Raw genomic sequence first — 23,280 nt, 5'->3', positions numbered from 1 at the left:
AATATGGGCTGCCATGGCAACGCAAAGATGGCTTCTGAGGGCTTAGCATAATTCTTCCCTAATAGAAAAATAACAGCGCCAAATCCCATCCTTAGTGAACTGGCTTATTTGATGGAGGCAGACTCCCACCTGTGAAGCACATAGATACCACACCCATGTGCAAAGACCACTAGGAGATGAAAAAAGAGGAGTAAGCGATGGGGGGGGGGGGGGGGCTTGGACCAAGCCAAAGGATTTCTCTTTTCTGCGGCTGAAAACATCCCCAGAGTATCTCAGACTAGTTTGAGCACTTTGAGAGAAGAAAATACAAGCCAAATGCATTGTGATAATACTTACCTTTGAAGAGCTTATGCCTCCCTCTCTCCATAAATCTAGTGAAGAACGAAATCTGCGAACATTGGCAGCGAACATTCAAGAAATGTTATTTATGAGTTTGATTGAACACAGCCTACACAAAATTATAATAAAACGAGTTACCGATATCTGAAAGATTTCACTGACGTACATTTATTTCCCAGTAGTCTTATAGCTGTATTTAAAAAAAAAGAGGCCACCATGGGCCCAGTTTTTCTCATGTCTTCACTCAGAATCACTTAAACATAGTTTCCCAGTCACAGATTAAGCCTAGTCCTGAACTAAAAATCAGGCTCAGTGGAAAAACTCCATGGGAATCAGTTTTTAATCCTTGGTTAGGCTTAATCTTTGTCCAGAAAACCACCCCTTAGAGCTAAAGTCGACTGTCTCGTCCATGAGATGTCCTCATATTCTGTCTTGAATAGCTAGCTCTGTGTGTGCTTTGGGGGTAGAAACGTCATTTACTTTTCCCTGACTTCTGTGAATCGATCGATATAACGCGATCATGCTTTGCTGCATTGCATGGTATTTCTGGTGTGGACAGCTGTTTTCTGAAGGTCTCTGATCACAAACACTAACACTGGGAGCTGAAAGTTGGAGGAAAAAACTCAGAAATACATTCTTCAAACTTAGTCAAAATGGAAATGAGAGTGGGGTTTTGTTTGATCATGCACTATACACTAAGCTTCAACATTCATCAGAAAGTTAAGTACCACTATTTTATTGTCTATACAAATTGTATATACAAATGTTATTTTAAGTATCTGTTTAACAACGCATTTCTATGCACAATAACAGTAAAATCCCAAACAATTATGTTTCTGGGAGACCTATGAAGGCCCTAACAGCAAATCAGTGTTAGTCTGAATCCCAAAGAAGGGCGAAGACTTCAGGGTTCCCACTCAATCAAACAGAATAACCTGTAGCAGGAGACTCACCACCGACAGAGAGAAAGGTACATTTACACTCAAGTTGCAGTGAATGGAAGTCTCACTGTTTCTAAACTATGTTTTTTTCACACATGCTTATAAACCTACCATGGACATGCTTACCCATTCACTTGATGGGATGTGTCCAAAGTTTGGACTGGTTCTGTCACCTTGTGGCTGGGACTGGAATTCTGTTTCTGAGGAACAAAGTGGTGTACTGTGGAATAGACTTAGTCAAGTCATTAATTATCTCCTCCTGTTTGTTGCCAGAAATGATGGAACCTCTCAGTGTGTGAATTGCATTTCAATGACGGAAGCTGGGGAGGGAATCAATTACAGACACACTTGTGGAGTGTGGGAGAGGCAGGCAAGTGTCACCAACTACACCGATGTGTTCTTATGAACTCTGACCCTCCGTGCACACTGCCTGCTCGCTCAACTCGCAAATTGCTGAATCTCTGGCAAGCTGTCGCTGAGCCCTCCTCTCGGGCGAGGCGTCTTCCTCGCCCGAGAAACAGTAATAATAACATCAGTCTCGAGTATTTATTATTTCCGTGACTCCACAACTGAAATGTATTACAATTTGTTCTAATAGCTATTTTGTTTTATGTTATGCATGTATCACTCACTCGTGCTCCCAACGATCTCTGAAATATTTTCCCATGCATCCATTTTAGAATGATATCTCTGTATGAAGCTAGAGACGCATCATAAATAACGGGGAGACCGGACACCATACTAATAAGTTTATCGTCCATTTTTAGCGAGCGAGTTTTAAGCTAGCGAGGTAAAAAGATTAGGGACTTCCACTTGTAGTCGCATAAAGTTGAACATTTCTCAACTCTCAACGGAGATTTTGTCTCCGAGAGTAGCTCCGCCCACTGTTGCCGAGATTCGCTGGCTCTCATTGGAAATGAATGGGAGCATGTCTCTTTGTAGCGCTAGCGAGCGGGCATTGTACACAGGGCTTTACAGATGCAGTTTGCAACTTTCTGTTTGTAAAACTGGCGAAAAGTGATGAACTAAAAACGGTCCACAGAAAAATAGTTACTATGTAATTTTCTGTATGTGCCGACTTGAGCCCCGTGTCATCAAAATCTCTCAGAATCGCAGGGCTTACTAATGTAGCATAGTCATTCTAATTATAGACCTGAACAAACAAACAGCAAATTACACATCCGGCCCAAAATACAGCACAGACTAAAAATATATATTTTGTTAATTGCAAAAGTCCCAGACTGCATCTTAAAGTGCTTATAAAATCACTGATATGTGAACAGGATCCTTGCCAGACGATTCAAACTTAAAATCGCTCCCTGCATTTATGGTTCACTACGTACCACAGTCTGAGATTCATTTACATAATGTTTTAGTAATTTAGCGGACTCTATTATTCAGTGCGACAACTATTGCAGTCGTTTAGGTGATGTCAAAATGAGGACCCATCAGACAGAACCCGCTCATTTCTGGGGTCAGGGATCCGATTGTTTGATGATTTTCATGACTAGGAAGGCCTGTAGGAGATAGTCGGATCCGGACACCTTTTGGAAAAGCCAGAGATGTTTTTGCGGCATAGCATTTGGCCAGAACAAGGAGTTTAGGTAGCCTGATGAGATGTCTCAAAGATGTCTGAAATCCAATAATAGCAGTGAAACATAGTTTACTATAAGAGTCCTACAGCCTGGTGCTGTTTTTTTCTTATACAGATTGTGACAGATAAAATATATTACTGGCTCTCCAAGTTCGTGGCTACCTGACTCAGCTCTTTGTAACGTTTCTAGAGTTCTGTGGGTTCCCTCTCCCGGGTCGGTAACCTTTGTCTCTTCCTGCCTGGCTTAGTCACTCTACTATCTCTGTCTTTCTACTACTATTACAGGGTGTTTAAAAGATACCTCAGCCTGTCTCATTCTCTACACTTCAGTCGTTGCGTGGGATGCTCTCCTATTTGACGGCACTGTGTTCAATAACAGGTCAGGTAGTCACACAGACACAGCTGAATTAGAGGAAGAGAGTCGGCGTGTTCTAATGCATTTTAGAACGCTTTAGAGAAATAGATGGAATGCTTTTGGGCTTGCTGGAGCCTAATGCTTCAATCAATAATAGCAGTTTAAATTGTGATATCTTCATTGCTGTCAACAAGGAAGTTATCTAATATTCTCCTTTTTTATAACTTAGCATCAGTACTGCTTTGTGTGATAATCTTAAGGTTGGCTTATTTTAAAGATAGTTTTTGTTATGCAAACGTTAATACAGTGGTTTTATTCAATCCATCTTTCAGCTGTTAGGCATAATTATATGTCCTTTAATCTTACTTTTATCTTTTGAGGGATGTATTCGATGCGCGTCATAAATTACCATTCAAAGCGATTAAACGCTCTTTCCTCTGCTTCTGGAGACGCCAGCGTGGTTGTGGTTGCCGTCGTTTTGACAGCCTCTCTGCCCTCCTGACACTCTCGCCTCATTGTTACATGTTATTATTTGGCTTGGTGTCTTCACATCTGATGGGCGACGACAGTCATAATGGCTGCTCTGAGGGGTCGCCCTGGCCTGTGCAGTGGGCGCACAATGACCGGCTGAGTAGCGGAGGAGAGTAGCGGGGTAATTAAATCAGCTATGTATGCACTATTGACCAACGAGAGGGCAGACTCCCCCCACTGTTTCCTGAAGGGAATCCCTCCGAATCTCTCCCAAAGCCTCCTGTTTGGGAGTCTTACACTGGGCATCTTTCCACTTCAAAGCCCTCCACTGCGCCTCGACTCAAGGACTCGCGTCTCCAGGAAAGAATGGCCTCTGCTGAGATACGGACACCGCTAGTCTGTTTTCCTTTGCTTGCGCATCTCTCTCCTCCCCCCGAACACCCCCCCCCCCCCCCGGTCTGAGCCATATCTGAGTCTGGGAGGCTATCTGACGAGATCACACAGAGGCATTCGGGAACGTAAAGGCTGGGAGTTACTGTGTATCCTACCAGGAGCCTCAAAAGGGTTCTGTTAAAACGCGCTCAATATGCTGGTCAGGGCTTTCAAAGTGATGCACAGCCCCTGGCCCCGGCAAACTCAAAGGGCATCAGTGCTCGCTCAGTAAGGGGAATCTGGACCCCATTAATTTAATGAGTCCTGGGTATTAGTATGCCAAAGCCAACTGTGAAGTCGGTCTCCTTTTTTCCCCTCTCTGGTGGAGTTTGGAAGGAGCGATCTGCCAACTTGGGAGTGACAAAGCAGATCAGGGAGAGAGAGAGGTGTGTGCTTCTAATCTGAGATCAATTTCCAGCTGTCAGTCCTCGCAAGGCAGCTTCCAACAGTCAGAATCCGCTGGAAACACAGATTAGTAACGGAGAAGGGACTGTTCACTGTCGTATCAACCGAGGCCTCCTTCATTTGTAGCTTATAGTCACACCTGCGTGTCTCCAGAGAGTGATAGAATAACATAATGGGTCATGGCAAAAAAGCTAAATGTTCATGAAAGCGTACTCCATTTTGGGAGCGGCTCCTCTCACAAAATACCGTATAACTCAGAATTTTCTCCCAGAGAAACGCAGAAGCCAGAGCCCAGCGGACAGCTACATCCGCCTGGTTGACGCGCATCTGACATTCACCTGCAAGACATTAAAGAGACAGTGGAGTGTTGCTGTGTGCCGCTGCTGGACCCAATTAAAGGCATAGTAACACAGCCCTGCTTGGACACACTTCAAACACCTCTACATGCCAGCCTGGAGTCCCATCCCTGGGATGTCTTGGCCTGTCAAGGGCCCTCTATGACCTGCTGCAGTCACATGCTGGGCCCTGGGTCTGACCTGAGGACCGGCGGGTGACCCCTGGGGGTCACTGAGCACCGTGGGGGGCACCTGGGCCTGCGTCACCTGTGTGTCTGCACGGCGAAGTGGGGCACGGGGCTGACCGGCGTCAGTAACGGGACTCTGACTTCCACACCAAAGGGAGGGGGATTGGGGTCATAGGTGAAAGGTCGGAAGGAGGGGGTTTAGGATAAACGCGTCAGGAACATTGACTTAACATGATCAGAGGGACACATTTCCCCTGGAACGGAGGCAGAAACAGATGCCCGTTAGATGTTCTGAAGAAATGTAAACCCAAACTTATCGTCTTTTGAAAGCTTTCTCTTAATGAAAGCCTTAACTAAATTATTACGACAGAAACTTTCATTTGTAGATTTTCTGACCAATAGCCAAAAGAATTACAGCATAGATCAGTCAAATCAGTGCATTATAACCACATACATTAACTGTCTGATCACACTAATTAGAGGGCACCAATTATCGCACCCAACAAATGGTTCAATTGGTGCATTTTTGTAACACATGTCATGCAAAATGTGAGAATTGTCACAGCAAAATAGTGAAGGTTGTTCTGCTACTATAAAAAAAAAAGCAGTGGAAACCTGGAGGGACTTTTGAATTTGCAATGACAGCGTTCAGCCTATAATGTCTGACTCAAGACAATTTTGAAAGGATCAGAAGTAAAGGATACATACTCAAACATACAACACTGGCAGAGCTCCAAAATCCATTGAGAAAAGTAACCTATAATATTTTAAGACAAACTCTTAAAATATCTTTGAATCTCACTGACATTTTGTTTTCCATTTAATCTGTCCATCACTAACTCAGTATAGTAGGTTACTATCGGGGGAAACATATGTTATCAAAGGTGTTTTGCAATCCTCCATCACTCATACGTTATGATGCAGTGTAGATCCTAATCAAAGATAGTGGGTTAAGTCAGAACTCTCATAAAGCAAAGAGAACAGTTCTGACATCTCAAGCAACCCCCCTATTTCTACATCTTGAGGTGTCGAAACTGACGTCGTTCTGTCTTTACTCGCAGCACATAGTCTTTCTTTCTAGTTTTCCTATGCTTTATTGTACACCTGTATCACACTATTGTTACATTATTACCATCTTTTGAAATTAAAATTGATTGAATCACGTTTTATGTAACCTTCTTTAGAAGAGAAGCAATACTACTCTGAGAGGTTGGTTCTTGCTCACAAGACAGCATGACGTTTTCAGTTCTGATATAAATTGATGTGTGTGTTTGTGTTCCTTTTATTTGCTCTCCTGAATCCACCGACACGTGTTGAATTGCATCAGCCTTGCTGAATGCTGTGTTTGATCACGGCAAATTATTCCAGTAAAGACCAAAGAAAAGTCTGTTTGGGTTCCAGATCAGTAAGTTACATATTCTGAAAGTAAAGAATCCAGGGAACATGTTTGTCTTTGGCTCTTTTTGGGGGTAACATTCACAACCGAAGCTAGATATGAGGTGCTGATGTCTGTTTTCTTGTCTCAAACCAAACATAAGGACCTGGTGTTTGGAGCTACGAAATCAAGAAATACGTTCAGTCAGAGTCATTCAGTTTGTTTTACCATGTTAAGTACTGTAAATATTTTATAACATGTTTCTATGCACCCTCACAGTAAACATGGATACCTACATGCCTCAGACACACGCCAAAGCAACATACCACAGACACGCAACAGAAACACTACAGTAACACGCCAAAGCAACGTACCACAGACACGCAACAGAAACACTACAGTAACACGCCAAAGCAACATACCACAGACACATGCTACAGAAACACTACAGTAACACGCCAAAGCAACATACCACAGACACACGCAACAGAAACACTACAGTAACACGCCAAAGCAACATACCACAGACACACGCAACAGAAACACTACAGTAACACGCCAAAGCAACATACCACAGCAGTACCGTGCACAGACCTTCCAAGGGGCATGTGCTGAATCTTAAAAAGTGGGCAGAGTTGTCGGCTCACATGGAGGGTCGATGTGTTGGAGACAGTGACGCGTGAAGAAGACGTGTGACACATGCCCATCGGAGTGAGTGACACGTGTAAAAAAGAGGGACCACGCATGCCCGTCTGTGTCCTTGAATGTATGTCGCCAGGGCAGACGGGCACATGTCAAATGGAAAGGGCACTAAATAACAAAGGGGCATAAGCTCTGCACCGGTTGAACGTTACCTGTGCACGTGCCTGTACCACAGACACACGCCACAGAAATACACCACAGACACACGCCACAGAAATACACCACAGACACACGCCACAGAAATACACCACAGACACACGCCACAGAAATACACCACAGACACACGCCACAGAAATACACCACAGACACACGCCACAGAAATACACCACAGACACACGCCACAGAAATACACCACAGACACACGCCACAGAAATACACCACAGACACACGCCACAGAAATACACCACAGACACACGCCACAGAAATACACCACAGACACACGCCACAGAAATACACCACAGACACACGCCACAGATATACACCACAGACACACGCCACAGAAATACACCACAGACACACGCCACAGAAATACACCACAGACACACGCCACAGAAATACACCACAGACACACGCCACAGAAATACACCACAGACACACGCCACAGAAATACACCACAGACACACGCCACAGAAATACACCACAGACACACGCCACAGAAATACACCACAGACACACGCCAAGCAACATACCACAGACACACGCCACAGAAATACACCACAGCAACATGCCAAGCAACATGCCACAAACACACGCCACAGAAATAAACCACAGCAACACACCAAGCAACATGCCACAGACACACGCCACAGAAATACACCACAGCAACACGCCAAGCAACATGCCACAGACACACTACAGCAACACCCCACAAACACACACCACAGGTCACTGACACACACCACAGACACACGCCACAAACACACGCCTCAGACACACACCACAGACACCCGCCACAGACACACGCCTCAGACACAAGCCTCAGACACAAGCCACAAACACACGCCACAAACACACGCCACAGACACACACGTCACAGACAAACACGGGTCTCTTGAAACAGGCTCCTGCTTCCCCCAATGAAACCCCTTGTAGACAGGGACACAGGGAGAGACATGCTGACTGCCTGCGTCATCCATCCGCATGTCATCCAACACTCGACCAGCCTCATCCATGCTGGGAAGGCCACACACAACACATCAGACACAGGTCCACACAGGTAGCATCTAAAGAGAAGCAGCCAGAGCGACCACCACATGGCCCAGCCTCTGCGCTGGGTGTCTGCTGAGCACCACAAGACCAGAACCAAGCGATACAAAGCCGCTGACTGGATTTCAGACCCTGGTAATACACTGGTCTCCCTGAGCAGGCAGGTTTCTGTTGTGTAAAATAGAGCGAAGGGAACTTTCCTTCATGGCTAAATGCTCCGAGTAACCGGCTGAGAGCGATCGTGTGCGGTGCTCTTTCAGCCGGCCGTCGTGCGTTCTCAATCTTTCTGACACGATTCACCGCCAGCCTCCTCCCCCTGATACGTGTTGGGTTCTTAATGGGCCTGGGAGACACCAAATACTGCTTCCCTCAGCACAAGTGGATTCTCTGAAGGACATACAGCAGCTAGACCCTAGTAAGCCTAGGCTGTCATGACACCATCAGACTCTACTGCTTCAATTAACCAGTAATACCTAATTTGAGGCTGCCCTTTGACCTTGAAAAGAAAATGAAGAGAACAGGGACTTGTTTCTCCATTGGTCATTCTGTGCTGTATTGTATCGCAGCTAATTCATAACCATAGACATAATTCATAACAGTAGACATAATTCATAACCATAGACATAATTCATAACAGTAGACATAATTCATAACCATAGACATAACCGAGCCGGATGGAAAAATACAGTGTGGAGTGTGGAGGACATCACAGAGCACTTCTACCAAGACAGGATTCGCTGTCGTATCAAAAGCAATTTAAAAACGCAATAACTATACTTAGGAAAAACAATCTACTCTCGCATTCATCTGGTAGATTAACAGGCACAGACTTATTAAGAAATATGTAATTGGGTCTGCATGAGCTTTTGCAAAAATTATTTGATGATACCAATTTCAAATCAAATGATAAAGTTTGCAAAACATGCACAGCGGCTTTGTCAGAAATGTTTAAAATGCGACTATGTCTGAAACTGTAAAAAAAAAAAATACCCTGACAGTGTTAATTATACACTAAAAGCATTTTGCTGGTATCCTGTTAAATCACAGTACAGTACGAGACTGTGAATCATCAACTTTTAAATTACAGTGGACACTCTCTTGTTGTGGATGTGGTTGTGTTGCGACGTGACCTTAGGTCTGTACAGGAGAATAGCATGTACGACAACAACACGGTAAGGTCTGGCTTTGACCACAGGAAAGCCGGACACAGACGAGCACCATCTGGACACAGCCAGGATATCCACCATCTGGACACAGCCAGGACATCCACCATCTGGACACATCCAGGACATCCACCATCTGGACACATCCAGGACATCCACTATGTGGACACAGCCAGGACATCCACCATGTGGACACAGCCAGGACATCCACCATGTGGACACAGCCAGGACATCCACCATCTGGACACATCCAGGACATCCACTATGTGGACACAGCCAGGACATCCACCATGTGGACACAGCCAGGACATCCACCATGTGGACACAGCCAGGACATCCACCATCTGGACACAGCCAGGACATCCACCATCTGGACACAGCCAGGACATCCACCATCTGGACACATCCAGGACATCCACCACCTGGACACATCCAGGACATCCAGCATGTCAACAAGGCAAGTGTTCTGTTTGCCTCCATCATCTGTATGACTGAGGGAAAGTGGGAAAACGACTGCCTTGCTAGTGCTGGTTAGTATGGAATTAGCTGTCAAATTCCCAATATTCCCTAGTCTGTTTGGAAAACTGGGACATTGGATGTTAGGAGTAGGGAAGCCTCAAGAGGGTTACAGCAAATATCCTTTATTATTCTCATATAATATTTGGTTAACTATCACTTTCAGAAAATATTTAAATTGTTTTCCTCATTGTAATGTTTGTGTTCAGTGATAAATTACATTTCACACCAATGATAATATTTCTTGCAGCTTAATGCAGCACATAAACCTTTTGACAAATTGATTAAATCACTTCATATAAATTGTGTTTCACGCGTGTGTGTGTGCGTGCGTGCGTGTGTGTTTGTGAGGATGTGGTTTTGTGTGTATATGTGTCTGTGTGTATATGGTCTGTGAAAGCTAACTAGGTTTGCCCTGGTGACAGAATGAATTTGAATAACATTATGTGTTTGCAACACCACTCCACACAAGGCTGAAGATGGTCTCTCCGGTTTGCATTAAGTTATTCCATCCTTCTAGACCTAATCTGGGGAGATTCAAAATCTTGTGTGTTTCTCCCGTCAACCCCCCCCGGGCGTGCCATACCCAGAGTATCTACCCCAAACATACAGGAACAAATACTTTGGGATTGAAATGACCTGAAACAACACGACACATTAGATGCCTACTCCTGGAAATATCAAAACAAACATGAAAAACGTAAACGCAATCAAAACGATTACATTGCCGATAAAGAAGCAGCCATTTGCATTGCAGACTGGATATGTGGGAGGCGGAAGAATTCTAAATTAATTCTGCTGAGAAAGAAATGCGTAGTTATTATACAGGCATGTTTTAATGCTAACACAACAGTGCCAAGTCCTTACAGTAGAGTAGGCTCTGACTTTGGGATGTTGTGCTGAGGTCAAACCAGGCCGTCCATGTTGTTGCTCCTGCCTAGTGGGCGGGGGGGGGAGGGCATGCAGTATCTCTTTAATATAGACGCTCCAGGCTCCAGAAAAGCTCATCCAATGTTAATGTTGCATTAACTTGCAGAGCCACTGGAAGGTAAATCTAACCCCGCCCCCCATCATCAGCCATGTTGGCTTTTGCCTATGCTGCCTTATCAAAGGGCTAACTGCTTTACAGCGCCTCCTGCTGCTCCCTGGGAGGAAACTTTGCCGCCCGGAATAAGGAATTCAGCCCTCAGATTAAAAGGTAATCAGTCTCAGCAGGATCCGAATTTGGGTTATTTAGTGTTTTATTATTTAGCTAAATGGACCGCTATGCTCTTCCCATGATATCACAGAAATCATTTAATATTTTGTCGTATCCCTGAGGCCATCTTTTGAAAGTACAGTTGTGATGGTTGAAGGAGGGACTGGTCAGCGTCTTGTTTGTTTGCAGCAGAATTAACTTTGGTAACTCCGCTGGCTCTCACGCACCCAGTAGTGCAACGTGCAAATAAGAACGGCACGCATTTCCGTTGTCTAAATGTGATCAAAGGCTGACATTTTGGTAAGTGAGCGTGATTATACATGATTTCAGGGCAGAAAAGAGAGCTCTGCAATCATTAATTAGTCATGAGAGGAGCATGGCGTCAATAGTGGGCTGTCTGAATGCCTGACTAGAATCGCTGTCCTTTGGAGCGTTAAATCTGTGTTCCCTTTTCCTCCAGACTAGACTGTCAGTCTGTCCTGAGCCGCCTATCAATGTGGATCTCAGGCCTGGGGAGGGACAGTGGAGGGGTGGCGGTGACACTGCAGGGATGTGCCCATGCCAGCCGTGCATGAAGACTAATAAAGACGGCACACTGGCAGGACCCCATCGCCCCGGCAACAAGATGTCACCATAAACAAGCGGCAGGATGTTGGCGGGCCACTGGTTATATAATGGAGACCCGTTTTCCTGAATGGAAGATTACAGTCCCCGCTCAGGGGGACACGGGCAAATTAAAATGGCAGGCAAAAAACGTAAAGTTATATAACCGTCTTTTTGTCGTCCCGGGCTAAGAGGTGGGCAAAAAAAAAAAACGCACACCACTTCCTGTGTATGCCCCCTACATCCCCTCTGACGTCACCTGCCGCCATGTCTGGTCACCGTTTCACACGTTTAATGGGGCGGTTCACCGCCGGCACAGGTGTTAAGACTGTTGGCATTGATCCAAGCGGTTACGTGTCGGTGAAAACATGCCCCGTACTCACGCCGAGGTTATTGAAAAGCCGTGCTTCTGTCGGCTACACCTGCCACTCCTGCTGCCCTCTCAGAGGTGTGGACACATGGAAACGTGTGGAAGGGTCCCCGCTCAAAGACACAGAGTGACATGAAACTCACACACACACAAATATCATAAGAAGCATTGTGTTGACTTCTGTGGGAATGATGTTAAAATGGCCGAACGGGCAATATGCCACGGCGCCATTTTCACTTTTGCGACGCGGTAAAACCCCTGCGCCCCGCAAGAAATATAAGAAGAAGAAAATATTGCTTGGGTCGTCTAAATGTTAACTACTAATATCTGTTGTCGCTCCTACAGCATGTTCAGTTCATTAGAAGAAGGTTACATATTTTGGTTTGAGTCATAGCCGATCGCGGTACAGGGAGACAGGAGGGCGAGCGCCGCCATTTTAGTTGTATGTTTCTCTTTCTGTGTTGCGCGACTATGACATGGACAGGAATACCTCAGTAAGTAAATGTTTAAAAGTTATTAATTTGGCAATTTGCTAGAACTGGAAAAATACTGTTGTTCATTTCTTTTTGCCCTGGATGTCATTTTAAGCCAAATGAAATACGTTGTAACTGAAGAACACCGTAATTAAATATTTTTGCAACATAATTATTTATTCCATTGATTTTGGTATTGATATTTTATCATGGACATACATTAAAAAACAATCTACATTGGTTCATATTTTCCTGTTGTAATATAAAATTTATCTTTGACATCAGATGACTGTGAAATATCTTTTATCAGATATTAGTTTAACAAAAATAATGTTTATACTTTTTATTTTTTTTTACATTACCAAAGGGCTGTAAATAGTATGTGCAGAACTGAATGCATCTTACATATAAATAAGTAGATGAATAAACTTTTACAAATGATTGTAAAATAATATGTAAAATTGCGTTCAAGTGTTCCAAAGTTTCTGCTGAAAATGTTTAACCATTTACAGAATATAAATAAATACCTGATCTTAATGCACAACGTGACAATTCTCACTAAAATACAGAAGTGATTGAGATCATTATTCTGTAAATATACAATTCACCATAACGGATCCAATGGAAGTAATATTTAAAACCACACGACAAAATTAACGGGATTCTTGTATCCCCCCCAGAATAATAAAAAAACGTAGTATATTGTACTTTAAAACAAACATTATGATTATTAAAGTATATCTTAAATGCTGATAATGGTATGTATATTTATATATGCTGTATATATTTGTTTGTTCAATGCGGTAGAAATTCAAGCAATATATATATATATATATATATATATATATATATATATATAAATCAATTTGATAATATTGTCCTTGCATACATTCAAATAAAGAATTTCACATAAGTTCAGATAAGTTCAGAAGGATGCATGAATGTGTTGTAGGCCTGTACACTTCAGCAGATTACAGACACGACAGCCTCCTTCCTGTGATAACTGCTAGGGTTGAAAGGGTTATTTGCCATCAGTGTCCAAAAGGTTCCCAGTCTGCGTTAAATTAGTGCAAGCAATGAGCCTTAATTCAAACCAATTATCGCACAAAATGATAGACGCTGAAGAAACAGAAATGTAAAAAGCCCTGCACGGAAGACAGATACACTTCTGTGACCTGGCAGTCAAAGACAGACCTAATGAGTTTTCATGGGATGACCAAAACACAGAAAGACACAATCTGCAACTTCTTTGCTTCTTTGCAACTCATTAGGCTTTGGTTAAGGTATATGCAAAACATGGTCTTTAAAGGAGTGAATGAAACAAAATGGTCACTAATGAACACATTTAGTCACAGTAAATCTGGTCCGACTTTGGAAGCAGGCCTTTATATGATAGTTAGGTTGCAGGGACATTAACATTAGATACATACATTATTTAAAGAAAACCTACAGTAAAGATATATTTTTGGCCTTTTGCAATTACTACTGTCCACCCAAAGGACATATTTATAATCCTGGTTGGTGAGAACTTTCTGTATATCACACAATAAATGTAGATGCAATGTGAAAAAAAAATTATTTTGCATTGTTTGGAAGTGTCATAGCTTATGTCAGACAATTTGTTTCTGAGAGACTGAAATAACAATAGAGAACCAATTACTACACACTTTGTTTGTTTGCATTTTATATTGCCATCTGTTTCTGAGTTTTTATTTAATACTTTCAATTGTTTTCTGTTTGTAAAAGTTTATGCTTTGGCATCAAAAGAAAACGAGATTCATTAGCTATTTCAAGTTGGGATCTAATTGGGAGAAGTTTCTTTTATATCCAGTGAGGCATTTTATATCTTCAAAGGAAACGGTCATGAATGGATGACTCTTGAATTATAATCTAATCATATTAAATGATATGAGAGAATCAACGAAGACGGAGACTTGATCAAAACTGTCTACCAAGTCAGATGTTTCTCTGTGTGAGATTTGAAACATCCCAGAGTTTTGTGAAATGAAAGCCCACCATCTGTATTTCAAATGTTCATCTGTAGAGGGGACAAACTCTGTTCCCCCCAAACTCATGAGGCCTCTGCAGAACCCCTCCAAGCAACAATGACACATCTTCACTTCTTTATCATTCTTTTGTGTTCTTCTTTGTTTCAAATTTTAACCAAGTGCTCAACCCTTTACTGTCAGTTCAAGCAGACACTTGTTAACATGATAAACAATGCAACGTTTCATATCGGTCTGTTCATTTCTCCAATTTATTTGGTGCTATTCCAGTGATACCAGAAAATATTCTAGTTATTTGAGTATTATATATTAAGGAAGTGAAAATAATGTATTGAAGAAAAAGTTTTTAAATGTTCAGTGTTCACAGTGGCATCCAGTTTTTGACACCTATGATGAAGAATGTGGCCTTGTATTTTTTTGTAAGTATATGTTATGGCATTCACTCATGTCTTCATACATTTCATAGCTTACTGTACCGTGAACACACCATAGAGAAACCGCAAACCCTCCCTACGCATGCATGAGTTTCCCTCCCCTTAGTAGTTCCAACCAAATCTAAAAGGAGTTAGTTGGGAACTGGTGGGAGAGAAAGTTAGCTACCTTATCCTTTTCATTCTCAATTACAAAGAAAAACGACTCTCACATGACTTCCCGAAGTTAACCTATCTCGTGGGGCGAAAAAAATGTAAAGAATTGGGAGAGCCTTTCTTGTTTCATATTATGAAAGCTTTCAAGTACAAAGGCTCAGAGAGACTTTCATATGAAGCTGTTATATTTTACAAATAAATAGCATTTAATGAAAGGAGGGACTTTCTTCACAGGTTTATAAAGCGTCCATATTGCTGTTGCCCAGGATGCTACTGTAACATATTTTGATGGCATCCATTGGCAATTGGCTAGAGATATCTGTAGTCGTAAAACACTTTCTGAAAATGTATTTCAGTAAACCTGGACAAGGCTTTTTTACCTCGCATCTTCCATTTAAACCGCTTGATATTGTGATCTTAAGGGTATTGTTTATTATCGTAATCAACTTCAGTAAGGCGGTGGAAATCTTAAAACCGCTTTAAACAACATTATGAATATCATTGTTGGATAAAATACAATCACTTTTAGTGGAGTGTGTGTTTTTTGAAGAAGGTTATGTGAAAAAATATAGATTTTGTGAGGATTAACTGATCAAAATCCCTCAACTGTGAGCGTGTCTGTAAAAACACGAAAGTAATGCAGGAGCTCATAAAGAAAGAAATGTTTGTCCACATACTTTCCAGGTATCTGTAATTGAACCACTTCTCAAGCTATCAATCCCTAACACTCCACACAATTACACAACAAAATTAGAACAACATTCAATGTATATTCACTCCATTTTCTCCCTTTTCTCTCTTGGCGGCCATTTTGTAAATATTAGAGCATAAAATTGTCGGTCTGGGGTCCTGCCTCCTGTCCTTTAATGATTGATCATGAACTATATTTGTGATAGCGAATGCATGCTATTTCTGTGATTGCGTGTTATTTAAGCATTTGCTCTGATAAATAGTCGGGGGGGGGATAGCTAGCATAACATTGGCACATTTGCCTCCCTGCGACGTTTCCATGTCCTGCATGGAATGTTCCAGACGGTACTGAGTAATAGCCTGACACATGGCCGTCACACGCACCCAACAGGCGTACTCCTTAACACACACACACTCACACACACCTTCACACAGGCACACACACACACACACACACAAACAACATGGGATGAGCTGATCCTCTCCTCGCCGCCTGACTCAACCACCCACTGCCCCTTCTCCACCCAACCCTGACAACATACTCACCAAAGCCTGGGCTGTATACCACGAGCTGTCCAGAGGTGACCTGGTTTGTTTTATATTCAATGGAGATCAACTAAGCTGTGAAAGACTGGACTGAAGCCCTTCCCTAGCAGGTCCTCTACAGCCATCCGTTGTTGAATATGGTCATACTCTTTACTTCCCCGATACAGTAGTAGATCTGCTATCTGGTTTTCAAGGAAATTAGGACAGTTGGTAGCCGGGCTGGCTCCAGGCAGATTCAAGATAAAACGTTTCTCAGGGCCCCAGGCCATTTAAAGATAATTTATTTTTAGGAAACTCCTATTGAGAGTAAGAACAGCATAAAATACCAGGTGAAAATGTAATATTCGGTTGTTCATGAGCAGTTTTTCTCATATGTCAGCACTTCCATTAGCTGACAATTCTGTTTATAATTTCATAGTTTGTCTTTCCACCTATAGAAACTTGTAGTAGTCATAAGTAATAGCCAAAGAGCATTGGGCCCCACATGGTTTGTGCCTAGGGGCCCTGACATTCATGGGCCTCTCATATATTCCGTTAGTTATTCTTTCTCAGATATCAAATTAAAAGTTTAACTGTAAAACATCTAGATTTTCTCGTTTCCCTATGTTAAATTAGTGGAATAGCAATATATATTTTGTTAAATTGCAAAAGGTTCTCTCTGCCCAATGGCACAATGTGTAAAATTGCAGAAAATGTGCTTTAAATCAGCAACAATTAACTTTTTTACATCTGTAAAATTGCAGGAAATGTAAACATATCTTTCTCACCGCCACCAACTGGTTGGCCGCTAAAGGGTTTTGCGGTGGGTTGGGGTGCCCCCCTCAACCAAATTTTGCTTAGGGCCCCAATAAAGCTATAGTCGGCACTGACTGAAAGTACCCAGATTGTATTTCCTCAGTCAGCTTCTCCAAACGGAGATCCTGTAGCTATGGAAGAACATTCTTCTCTGGTAAATGTACTCTTATGTGATTAAAGGCTTCAAACTGTTTGAAACTGCGTAATTTACATATACATGATCAATTAGTTATAGGTCTTCCAATTAGCTCCTCTTTTTTAACATCGGCGGAATATTTGATTGGAAATCAATACATTTTTAATACACCCCCCCACCCCTCTATAGTAACAGTGGGAATCACGATATCCCGTGAATAAGAGAATATCTCTTCAGACAATTTCGTGTCTATTTTGTGAATCTGCCTCTGAAGTAAAATTCTGCCTCTGGGCAGAGTAGGTAAATACACAGAATACATTCACGGCGCTACATTAAACATGTCTGCCTTGATAATTAACACGCTCTCTGTCATTGTATTGTGCGAAGCAGGACACGACACCAACACTGCAATGCTGCACGCAGACAGCCAACCGGCGGCCGACATAAACACACCCATCCAGTCTGTTCATTGACGCCAGGTTTTCTCAAAGTCGTATGGGTGCCTCAGCCCTCCCTCTCTCCATAGGAGCCGAGCCCAGTCCTATGGCCCCAGATATTTAGACCCTGTCAGGTCCCTGGAGAGGCGCTGTACGCCGTCCCCAGACCTCCGTTAACACGCACCAGGAGAGAGTCACTCACCTCAACGACGCCGCCACCCACAAGGCTACCGTCTGCGGCTGCTGAAGCCGGCCCCGGCCGGCGTTGGTAATGTCCAGCGTGTCCGAGGTGTGTGAGACCAGCGTCATGGTGGTCCAGTACCGGGTGCCGGGTTACTGCCTCGACCCTGACCACGTTGCAAACAGCTAAGCCCAAAAACCCTTTCAGGTTGAAAGCCTGACACCGGACTGCCCCATATATCTGAGCAGGCCCGGCCTGCCACACCACGAGGCAGGGAATGTCATGGGAGTGGCGGTTGGGGAGGCTCTCTAGCAGGGGTTTTCTGGGGAAGGATTATGGATTGAGATGTACAGCTGGGAGGCTAAAGTTACACTTTTCCTTCCCACTTCGAGGGGGTCTCAGCTTCCTGGAAGCCAGTCAGACCTCTTCCACCCCAAAAAATGCTTCTACTTTGGGCCAGTCTGGGTTTAACTGATGATAATTGTTTTTGATATGGAACGTTTTGGAAAATAATTTGGGCAAATGTGATGGGAAATTCCAGCAAAAAAAAAAAAGAAATGTTTTTTTCTTCTACAATAGAAGAATGAGAAGAATAAGAGAAGGAAGAAGAAAGGGCACTGAAAAGTCCTCATTCACTAAAAGACCAGAGTAAAGAGAGAGCAGTATGCCCCCTTCTGGCTCTTTTCTTCTCTCTCCTCTTTTCTTCTTTTTTTTCCTCGGCGTCTGGAGATGTGAGGAAATATCTTTTGATCAGCCCTGACAGAGCCTGGGCCGCGTGAAGAGAGGCTAGCAGGACTCTGCCAACCCATGCAAGGAAAAATGTCACTAATAAGAGCGTAATAAGCTAACGAGTGCTGGGTGACTGTCTGATAAACACCCTGGGTTACTGTTTGTGCCAGCACACTTTGTGCCCTTTGACGTGTGTTTCCCCACTCTGACAGACTTTGTATTCTTTGCCAGGGCAGTGCGTTTCACCTGGCCCGTCCATATGCCCTGCCGCTGGCAACCCTGCTGCAGTAAGACATAATCCAAAGACTCCGGTGACAGAACGCACAAATTAAAGCTATAATTTTAGATTCTGTCAAATCCCGGCTAGATAGAGGACATTCCCGAATTAGCCGTGTCCCGTGTTTCTCATACTACACATGGATGAGCAGAGGAAGTGGATCGCGTGATTGTGTCCCACCTATAGCGCACATAGAATCCACAGAGGGCCTTCAAACTTCGACTGACTGGGCCTTTTGTGACAGTGGTCTTTAGTGTGGTCAGATATATCAAAGGACTCTCTCTCTCCGCGGGGTGGATTCAGCTCTACATGGCACAAGGAGGTACCTCTCCAAGTGCTCCTTGGAACCGCGTCCCGTTTCAACCCAAATAAACACATCACCTCCACCAAGGCGGGGTAGAGCTGTAGCGCCACGGTGCCACCCTTTCCCCAGACCCACAGCGCTCACCGGGGGGCTCTCTCAGCCAAACCAACATCACTGCAGGGCAGGAGGTGCCAGAGCAGTGCTCCCCTGGGGCAGGAGGTGCCAGAGCAGTGCTCCCCTGGGGCAGGAGGTGCCAGAGCTGGTGAGGCCTCGGCAGCCAGGCCCGGGCAGACTTGGGCTGTGGTGAGATGCGCTGGTGAGTCCCAGGCTCAGCGCTGGTAATTACGGCGAGGAGAAGCCGATTAGGTTGCGCTGAGCGGCCCAGCGAGGGGGACGGGCCCACGCCCAGCGGGGAGGGGAGCCCTGCGACGGGAGGGACCAATCAAGTGTGAAGCAGAGCGCAGACCCTGGGCCCTTATTCAGTGGGAAAAGGCTTGGCTACTGGTTCAGAGCGCCGCAACTTTCACGGATTAGTAGAGACACTATTCTGGAGTCTGAAAGGGGAACACAGCACGGAGGCGGCGCACACACACACACACACACAAACAGAAAACCAACAGCTGAGAGGAGGGCTGAAACTGTCCCCATGGCAACGGCATCTCACATTTGGGTCCAAATGAAGACACTTTTGGGTGGGATTGGGATATTTATCCACCAGTTTAATGGAAGTGTTTTAATATCTCCTCTCCCTCTGGGAAATGGTTGTTCCCCTTGACTGAGCAAATGAGTTTCATTTGGAGGCATCTTGACGTTTGCTGAATTAGTGGATCCCTACAATCTGAATAACTCGTCACTCTGTGACATCCGAACTGATCACCCAGGACAAGCTTCACTAATTTGTTTGCAGGGTTTTCATTTTAAACTGAGCCATGTGACTTGATTTTCAAGAGCTTGTTGCAGAATGTCTGAAGCAGGTGTTCGATAGACCAGTCTTTTGGGGGATTCATATTAGACAAGTGTTCCAAACGTTCATTGAACAGGACAAGTAATGTAATTTAGGAAAATCTGCAGACATGAGGTGATTCTCTGCGCCTGACCCTCACTGTTTATAATTGTAATAAGGAGGACATTTTCAATTTGCAATAATGCTACAGTACTTAGTCTCTGTGTGTGACAACAAAACCAATTTGTAATAATGATGAGAGGAATCACTCAGAGAAACAGCTAAATACTACAACTATGGACTCACGTCTACTGCTCTGGGCATAAATCGGAATTGCTATCTTGACTTTTTTTTGTCTTCAGAGAATTCTACAATAATTGTTTAATTTAAAATCAAAAATAAATACTTGGTGTGAAGCTGAAATTCTGGAGCTGATGGATGTTTTTATCAAATTAATAAAATAACTCTAAACCTCACTCAACCTCAAGTATGTGCAAGTAACCAATCAAAATGCGCACACTACCACATCCCTCTGGTCAGAGACGGGCCTTCCTAGAAGCCATATATTATGTTTTGTGTGAATGTTTGACTCTTAGACAATAAAGAAGTGACCAATCACAATAGTTGTATCTTTTGTGGTGGGCGGGGCTTGGAGGCTGAAGTTGTATTCTATTCTGTTTAATGGCGTCTCCTCCCCAGACAGCCTGGCAGCGTGATTTAGCATTCTATGAGAAGAGAAGAGTATGCCTGCATCCTGGGCCTCCCCTCTCTCTCTATCTCTCTCTCTCTCTCTCTCTCTCTGTCTCCCCTCTATGTCACACACTCTCTCACTCTGTCTCCCCTATCTCTCTCTTTCTCTGTCTCCTCTATCTCTCTCTCTCACTCTGTCTCCCCTCCCTCGCTCTTTCTCTGTCTCCTCCGTTCTCTCTCTCTCTGTGCATCGCTCATCACGTTTGGACTTTGAAGTCACAGCTTTCTGGGGTTTTTTGTCTCTGTGGCGCTTTGATGCCCTAACGTTCTGTGAATAGTTCCTTTAATGCCGGGATCCTGTTGCCTTATTCTCACTTCTCTGGCAGTGTAGGAACAGTGTGTCTCTTGCCTTTGAAACGACGTCCATAAATTACAAGTTGTCAAGTGTCATTTCCCTTGTTTACAGCCATTTTGGGCTCCCTGTCCCTCATGTTCCTCTCTTCTGTTTCACGTTTAATTGCACCAATAATATCGGCAGGCCTCACCAGCAGTGTGGGACATGCAGCTCTGCGCTGGTGAGTGGCTACGGAAACTATTAAAATATTTTCCAGGGTTTGCAAGTTTTATGTGTGTAATTTGTGTGGATATATCCCACTGTGTTACCAGCAACTATGAGAACAGAACGAGATTGTGCTTTGGCCTGTGACATAATTGTGTGACAGAGACAGAAAGAATGAGCGCGGGGAGAGGGGAGTAGTGAGAGAAACGCTGAGAGAAAAAAAGAGAAAGAGACAGAGCAAGACATGAAGAGAGACGTCTGCACAGGAAATCCACCCTAAGTGTTCCTAAAGAGCCAACGTTTTACCCCTTTCACACAGTTTAATTTATTGCACGTCTGTTTAAGTCGGCAGCTCTTCATAACGCCGGTCATTTCCTCCATGCCTCAAACGTGACCAGATCAGGGAGACGGGGAGGAACGGGAAAAGGTGTCTTCTGGGCTGATAAAGGACATATTTTCTATGTCCTAAACACACACTTAATATGTGTGCACATTGTAATGCCTCTGGATTTCTGCCACCTGCGGGTGTTTTACGGCTGGAGGGGAATCCACCTGTCAATGGCCCATCAGATACGAAACCCTCTCACTCCGAAGTGTTTTACCAGGTGCTGTCAGAAGGCCCGGACGGTAAACAGCTCTGTCAGAAGGCCCGGACGGTAAACAGCTCTGTCAGAAGGCCCGGACGGTAAACAGCTCTGTCAGAAGGCCCGGACGGTAAACAGCTCTGTCAGAAGGCCCGGACGGTAAACAGCTCTGTCAGAAGGCCCGGACGGTAAACAGCTCTCACCACTGGTTTGCTCTCCACAGAACCACCCGGGTCTGGTGAGGAACGTCGCTGGGAGTCGTGGGGAGTCGTGGGAGGTAAGACATTTGAGGGATTTGAGTCAGAGGCTGCCCACCCCCCACAAACCTGTCTTTGTGTGCATCCGGCCAATGGAGAGCGAGTTGACCTCCACCTGTCAGGCGACGAGGGAAGCCATCGCGGGGTTCGGATTCACCTGGCCTTGCCATGTGGGGTGTGTGTGTGTGTGTGTGTGTGTGCATGAGTGAGTGTAAGCTTGGGGTTCTGAGATGGGGGTGCCGGAGATGTGCAGGGAGAAAGAGGTTCACAGGGAGCCAATCGATGCCACAGCCACAGGTGGCCGGTCTGGAGAACCGCGCTCGGACTCCGCCGAACCTGCTCCGACAACCAAACATCGGAGTGGCACGCACACCACATGCAGGGATGCCACGCTCCGGCAATCATCAGATGAGACGCACTTACCGAGAGGAGAACGTAGCTCCTACCGAGAGGAGAACGTAGCTCCTACCGAGAGGAGAACATAGCTCCTACCGAGAGGAGAACGTAGCTCCTACCGAGAGGAGAACATAGCTCAGAGTGAGAGTTATCGGACATCATTTACAGTCAACGCAGCTGTCGTGAAGTCGATGACTTTTACAGGGCGGTGAATTGCATTTTTCGTTCGCATTGTGTTTTATTTCCGCACACAACCCAACCCCACGGATGTTGTTTAGAAGCACCTTCTGCGTTATTCGGTTGCCTTTCTCAAGCAAACCTCGGCGCTCCAGTATCTCTTCCATGTCTTAGTGGAGATGTTGCCTTGACACTCGGCCCAGCTCAGTACAGACCGCGCGCACCGCTTTCAGACGTTGAATCAGGAATGACGTGCTCATGTGCCCTCCCACCCCCGGATGAGCTGTTGGCTAAATTAATCATCAACTTATGCAATCCCT

General features: G+C 44.4%; 1 long non-coding RNA gene across 2 annotated transcripts in view; it reads right to left on the bottom strand.

The window, feature by feature from the left end:
• LOC109615698 overlaps positions 1–18,361 on the bottom strand; it is a 36,913-nt gene extending 18,552 nt beyond the window's left edge. For both annotated transcript variants that reach the window (XR_004575692.1, XR_002196674.2), the window contains exon 1: positions 18,066–18,361. This is a non-coding gene — a long non-coding RNA (uncharacterized LOC109615698). The remainder of the gene's footprint in view (positions 1–18,065) is intronic.
• Between the last annotated feature and the right edge of the window lie 4,919 nt (positions 18,362–23,280).

This window comes from Esox lucius, chromosome 4 (assembly GCF_011004845.1).
Source record: "Esox lucius isolate fEsoLuc1 chromosome 4, fEsoLuc1.pri, whole genome shotgun sequence".
In the NCBI taxonomy this organism is placed as follows: domain Eukaryota; kingdom Metazoa; phylum Chordata; class Actinopteri; order Esociformes; family Esocidae; genus Esox; species Esox lucius.
Note: the sequence above shows the minus strand (reverse complement) of the source record. Positions and strands in the feature narration are given on the sequence as shown.